Here is a 7,910-nt window from a genome sequence, read left to right on the forward strand (position 1 = left end):
CATAACATAACTATATTTACTAATTGTATATTCAATGAGAGATTAAGCTCCAATCTTTCCGATTTTAGGCTCTAATCTTTCTCTTCTCTCTTTCACACACCTCAATCCACTCCACGGTGCTACTACTTGGGTCTCAATTAGAATTTTACTGTATTTTTATTTTAAGCCATTATTTAAATTTTACCTTACTTTAAAAAGTTTTATAAATATAAACTCAACGGTTGATACCATTTAACATTTGAAATATCCGAGAAAACTTATACACTACACCTTGTCAAAGATAAAAAAAATCCAATACCGTGAAGGTAGTTTATTGTGCATCCAAAGGTTACTTAATCAATTCGAGTGGTGGCAGTGTGGCTTTCACGATCGCGATGGTATTTTCGCGATCGTGAAGTGGAAGGACCTAGGCAGAATATAAGTTAGCAAATCGGAAATTTGCTCATTTCAACTCATTTCTTTCTTCCTAAGGTGATTTTGGGTGATTTGGAGGATCCACTTTCATCATCTATCATAACGTAAATTATTTTCACTCGTTGTGAGTTAAATACATAGATTATTTATAGATTTCAATATGAAAATTGATAAAAATTGTGAGATTTTGAAAGAAAATCTAGAAATGATATTTTTGAGTTTTGACCATAAAATTATTACATCCCGTACCTTAGCATTAGGATGTGCCATAATAAATCCACATGAGTTCGGTGGAATTATGTCTATTACGAGATATTATGTGATTGGTATAGAATTATGATTATTTGATTAAGGATTTTAGAGATTTGATGTAGGGATTTGATTAGGATTTCATTCTGTAATTATACACTTACCAAATATGTACACTTTATAATAGACAAATCCCCAACCAAGCTTGAGGGAATAATAATTAAGCTTTCTGCCTAAGTCTCGGTCTCTACACTCCTGAGTAATTGCTTGTGGATAGAATACAACTTAATATATACTACTCCCCATAAGATAATACTTTCTCATTAAATCAGTACAACAGCTCATTTTTTTTAAACCCCTCTCAAATTAGGAAGATTTATAGTGCTTTCACACTTCCCCTTCATGGTGACTCGAACCCAAGATCTATCAATCGTAAGTGGAGGTGAGTACATCAGCTCATTTGCTAACTTATCCATATCAAATGTTTGTGCAAATAGTTGACATAGCGACTGTCATCACTGGAAGCCCTTATATTAGTTGTCTTGTCATCTACTTTTTTTTTTTTTTTGTGGATATTGCTTTAATGGTGCCTTTTAAATATTTCAATTACATTATTTAGGAGTGTGGTATTTTCATTTAAGTGAAGTATTTAAGTAAAAGTTTCATAAGTATAATTTTGGATAGTTACTATTATTATTATTTTCGGATATAATAAATTATACATAAATATAAGAAAGTTTATGAGATTTTCCTTATTGCACTACAGCATTTTAGCCCTACAACCACCCTTGAGAAGTGTGGCCTAAAATGCCAAGAAGTATAGCATTTGGTCAAAGGCAACACTTTATGGCTTTAGGCAACACTTTTTTGGGGTGGCCTAAAGTACTGTAACCTTTGACTATTGGCTATGCTTTATAGGTGTTGCCTTAGGTGCCACGCTTTAAAAATGTGGCATATACAGTACAAAGGCCACACTTATATTTTCTCATATAGCCACGCTTTTATGACATAAGGCTACACATTTGAAGCGTGATCTTTGTCACGTTATAGACTACGCTTTTAAAGTGTGGCTTCTAGAGCAACATTTATCATTAACAATACCAGATTAATAATTCCTATGGCCACACTTTCTAAGCGTGGCAATTTTGTCTACAGTACGAAGTAATTTTTTAAATATTTATATTAGCCACAATTTTGTGGTTAAAAAATTAGATATGTTTACATTAAAAATATAAATTATTTCCTCACAAGAAAAGAAGATTATCTTTTTTACCATTTTAAGAATTAAGCGTACGAGAATTTTTACTCTTTATATGAGATTAGAAAAATTATAAGTTAGGAAAATATATGTATTTTTTACATGGATGTTTTAAGAAAAATAATAGTGTATGTATTTATTTTATGTAGTACCATATGACTGTCACGACCCGCATCTCGGGAATCGTGATGGCGCCTACTAATGTGAGCTAGGCAAGTCAATCATTTAACTACTTACTTCATTACCCAATTATTCTTTTTAACAAATATAAGACGATAACATGAAAAACAGCGGAACCTTAAATAATTAAGTGGAAGATAATAATTAAATATCTGAAATCTACATCTATTACAACTCTTAAAACCTAAAGCACCCAAAATCTGGTGTCACGGTGTCACAGACGGTCTAAGATTTACTACATACAAAGTCTGAAGAAAATGACAATACACTGTTTCTGAATAAAAGGAAAAATGAAACAAGAAATAGGAATAGAGGAGACGCCAGGGCCTGCGGACGCCTGCAGATCTACCTTGGATCTCCGCGGGGACTGAAGGTAGCTTCCATACTACGGTCTAAAAGCTACTCCGACTGCACAAAGTGCAGAGTGTAGTATCAGCACAACCGACCCCATGTGCTGGTAAGTGTCTAGCCTAACCTCGGCGAAGTAGTGACAAGGCTAGGATCAGACTACCAAATAACCTGTGCAGTTCAAATACATATACAGTGGAAAGAAATACAAAAATAATCAGTCAATATGGGAGGGGGAGCATGTTGTGGGGGGAGATAACAATTCCGAATAGAAAGACATCAAGTAATGAAAGAAACAATATAACTCGGATACCAACAAAGAATCAGAAATCAACAAATGCACGGCATCACCCTTCGTGCTTTTACTCTCGTCCTCACCAAAGCAATCATATAATAAAAATGTACATGGCATCACCCTTTGTGCTTTTACTCTCTTTCCTCACCATATAATTAATATAATCGGCATGGAATGGTACATCGTGCGGCACGACATCACCTTTCATGTTTTACACTCTTTCCTCACAAAACAAACAATGCACGACGTCACCCTTCATGCTTTACATTTTCCTAACAAAACAAACAATGCACGACATCACCCTTCGTGCTTTAACTCTCTTCCTCTCCCAAACAACAATCACAAAGCAAATAGGGCAAGGAATAAAGAAAATTTGTAATAAGAATCCCGGCAAGGGAACAACATCAATAATATCAACATCCCGGCAAGGGAGATAACAAATAAATCAATAATAGCCCGGCAAGGGTGACTACATAATGATCTCTTCTCTTTCTCATTTTTACTTCACATTTCACTTCACAACTCGAGCCAATGCTCTAGAGGTTCAATTATCACTTACACTTTCACAATTCGTTATACAACTTGAGCTAACGCTCCTCAATGAAAGATACAACAAAGTTATGATAATCACAATATAAAGACTCACGGGCATGCTAGACACCAACGCATAGATACTCGTCAACATGCCTATACATCGTACTCAATAATTACCACATAGCAAATAAGACTCAATCCTAATCCCTCAAGGTAAGGTTAGACCAAACACTTGTTGCGGAAGCCAAATGTATATATATGAATGAGTCACAACTACTATACCAAAAATTATGGCAACCACCAAATGATAAATAAGACAATAAAGCAATAATAAAAAGAACACTAGAATTTACGAGGTTCGGCCAATTTTGCCTACTTCCTACAACCAATATTTTATTCCACTCCAAAAATACAAGTGAAATAATACTAAAAGAGAGAAGATACAAATGTCTTATGAAGATAAGAAAGCAAATGAGATGTGTGTTTAAATCCTAAACATTAGGCCTCCTTTTATAGGGAAAAATTCCCAACCCCAAATTGTCACCCACCGATGTGGGACTTTTGACAATCAACAAATCTCCACCTTGACAAAATTCCACATCTTCAATTTTCTCTCAATAATAAATTTTGGTTGTGTCTTCATCTTCAATCTTCAGTGTTCAACAATGTTGATCAAATCCAAACAATGTTGAAACTTGACCACAGTCACCACCTTTGTCAGCATATCAGCATGATTCTCTGTAGTATGAATTTTTTTCACCGTGACTCCACCTTCTTCTATGATTTCTCGTACAAAATGATACCGAACATCAATGTGCTTTGTCCTTGCATGATAAACTTGGTTCTTCGCTAATTGAATAACACTTTGACTATCACAAAAAAATTGTGATACTTTTTTGTTCAACACCAAGCTCCTTTAGCAATCCTTGAAGCCAAATTGCCTCCTTTACAGCCTCTGTAATAGCCATGTACTCTGCCTCTATTGTAGACAAAGCAACTGTTGACTGCAAAGTAGACTTCCAACTAACTGGTGCCTTTGCAAAAGTAAACATATAACCAGTAGTTGATCTTCATTTGTCCAGATCACCCACAAAATCTGAGTCACAGTATCCAACTATAGACTGATTGCATTCCTGCTCAAAAACTAACCCAACATCTACAGTATTATGAATATACCGTAGAATCCACTTCATAACTTGCCAATGCTCCTTTCCTGGATTATGCATATATCTGCTAATAACTCCAACAACTTGTGAAATGTCAGGTCTCGTACAGACCATTGCATATATCAAGCTACCAACAGCATTTGCATATGGTACCTTTGACATACACTCTCGTTCAGCTTCATCTTTTGGCGACATAGTAGTACTAAGCTTAAAATGGTGAGCAAGTGGAGTACTAACTGGCTTAGTCTTTTCATCTATGTCAAAACGTTGTAGTATTCTTTTCAAATATTCTTTCTGAGATAAACAAAGTTTCTTTGAACGTCTATCTCTTATTATCTCCATGCCAAGAATTTTCTTTGCCTCACCCAGATCCTTCATCTCGAACTCCTTCTTCAGTTGAATCTTCAACTTATCAATTTCTTCTGAATTCTTGAAAGCTATCAACATATCATCAACATATAGGAGAAGATATACAAAGGAACCATCTTTAAGATTGCGCAAATATACGCAATGATCGTATTTGCTTCTCTTGTACCCTTGCCGCAACATAAACTCGTCAAATCGCTTGTACCTTTGTCTAGAAGATTGTTTCAATCCGTAAAACAATTTTTCAAGTTTGCACACCAAATTTCTTTTCCAGCAACTTTGAATCCTTCTGGCTGAGTCATGTAGATTTCCTCCTCCAAGTTTCCATGTAAAAACGCAGTTTTTACATCCATCTGAACTAGTTCCAAATCCAATTGTGCTACCAAAGCCAACATAATTCTAATGGAGGAATGTTTTACAACTGGAGAAAATACTTCATTGTAATCAATTCCCTCCTTTTGAGCATATCCTTTGGCCACCAATCTTGCTTTGTAGCGAACATCTTCTTGGTTAGGAAATCCTTCTTTCTTTGCAAATACCCATTTGCACCCAATTGCTTTCTTTCCCTTCGGGAGATTGGCCAATCTCTATGTATGATTCTGATGAAGGGACTGTATTTCATCATTCATGGCAATCCTCCACTTATCTTCTTCTGAACTTTGGACTGCATTTTTATAAGTGGTAGGAACATCATCAGCTATAATTGAGATGACACAAGCAACTGTCTCTATGAGACGAACAGGTTTTGTTATTGTCCTTTTTGGTCGGCTGGTTGCTATTGATTCAAGTTGTTGTTTGAAAGTTCCTGAGTTGGAATCTCCCTCTCTACTGGCTCTTCTTCCAGAGGATAATCTTCATTTGTTTCCTCCTCTACTTCTTGTGTAGGAAAAATAAATTTTCCCTCAAACTCCACCTGTTTAGAAGCACCCTCATTTTGTTTGGTATCTTCTGTTACCTTATTTACCATAGCAGATTCATCAAAGGTAACATCCCTGTTGAATATTACTTTCTTTGTCATAGGACACCATAAGCGATATCCTTTGACTCCAGAAGTAATCCCTATAAAAATAGCCTTCTTTGCTTTTGGATCTAATTTTGACTCTGTCACATGATAATATGCGGTTGAGCCAAACACGTGCAAAGAGTCATAATCTACAACAGACTTTCTATACCATTTTTCAAATGGTGTCTTGCCATCAATAGCAGTAGATGGTAGACGATTAATGAGGTGGCATGCATATGTAATTGCCTCAGCCCAAAATTCTTTGCCCAAGCCAGCATTGGACAACATACACCGTACCTTCTCCAGCAAGGTTCGGTTCATACGTTCTGCCACCCATTCTGTTGTGGTGTATGTCTGATAGTGAAGTGTCGGACGATGCCATCATCTTCACAAACCTTATTGAAATGATCATTTTTGTATTCACCTCTATTATCTGTGCGAATACACTTGATCCTCCTGCCTGTTTGATTCTCCACCATCGTCTTCCATTTGAGAAAAATTCTCAGCACTTCATCTTTGCTCTTCATTGTATACACCCACACTCTTCGGGAAAAATCATCAACAAAGGTTACAAAATAGTGCTTCCCACCCAATGAAGGTGTTTTGGAAGGACCCCAAACATCAGAGTGTACATAATCCAAAATGCCTTTAGTATTATGGATCGTTGTACCAAATTTAACCCTTGTCTGTTTCCCTTTGACACAATGCTCACAAAACTCCAAGTTGCAAGCCTTTACTCCTTTTAACAATCCTTGATCTGATAGAGTTTTCAAGGATTTTCCTCCAGCATGTCCCAAGCGCATGTGCCATAGCTTGGTTGCTTCTGCCTCTTTGTCGTCACTGGATGTCACTGTCGCTGTCCCAATAACTGTACTGCCACGATAGCGGTACATATTATTATTCTTCCGATTAGCCTTCATTACCACTAGTGCACCGGAGCATACTCTCATCACTCCATTTTCTGCAATGATTTTGAACCCTTTTGATTCTAGGGCTCCCACAGAGATGAGATTCTTCTTCAAATCCGGTACATATCGAACATCTATCAATGTTCTGATCATTCCATCATGGTTCCTTAATCGTATTGAACCAATGCCATATGAGGTAAGAGGGCTGTTATCCGCTGTGTGGATGACTCCATATTCTCCTTCTTGAAATTCCACGAACCAGTCCCTGTTGGGACACATATGATAGCTACAAGCCGAGTCCATCAACCATATGTCTGATGATGTTGATGACTCTGTTGTAACTAATGAGAAGTCTGAATCATCACAATCAGCTACATTTGAATCCATAATGGCCTTTCCATTATTATGTTTGGCCTTATTCTTCAACTTCGGACAGTCTTTCTTCCAGTGCCCCTTTTCTCGACAAATGGCACATTCATCTTTGCTGGGTTTAGATCTTGACTTGGATCTTCCCTTCTTTGTCCTCATTTGATTTTGAGGACGACCCCTCACAACCAGTGCTTCTCCTTTTCTGCCCTTTTGTTTTTCTCCCTTTCTATGTTCATAGTTGTACAAAGCCGAACAAACTTCTCTGAGAGAAATTTCGTCATTTCCATGGAGTAGAGTAGTTTCAAGGTGCTCGTACTCATCAGGAAGTGACGCCAACAACATTAAGGCCAAGTCACCATCATCATAAGTTGTATCCATATTTTGCAAATCTGTGACCAACTTATTGAAACTGGTGATATGTTCATTCATCGTGGTACCAGGAACATAGGTGAAGTGAAACAGTCTCTTCTTCATGTACAATTTATTTTGACTGTTTTTCTTCAAAAATTTATCCTCCAGTGCTTTCCATAATTTACTTGCAGAAGTTTCCTTTGTGTATGGATATTTCTGCTCTCTAGCAAGATAGGATCGAATGGTACCGCAAGCAACACGGTTGATAATTCTCCAATCTTCTTCTCCAATAACATCTGGTCTTTTTTCTTCAATGGCAAGATCTATCCCTTGTTGAAAAAGGATATCTAGAACCTCGCCTTGCCACATCCCAAAATGTCCTGATCCGTCAAAAATTTCTTCCGCAAATTTTGCATTTGACACAATTCTTGTCATAAGCGAAGATGCCAACGATGACGTATTGACATTT

The sequence above is a fragment of the Nicotiana sylvestris genome, chromosome 10 (assembly GCF_000393655.2).
Source record: "Nicotiana sylvestris chromosome 10, ASM39365v2, whole genome shotgun sequence".
Classification (NCBI taxonomy): Eukaryota; Viridiplantae; Streptophyta; class Magnoliopsida; order Solanales; family Solanaceae; genus Nicotiana; species Nicotiana sylvestris.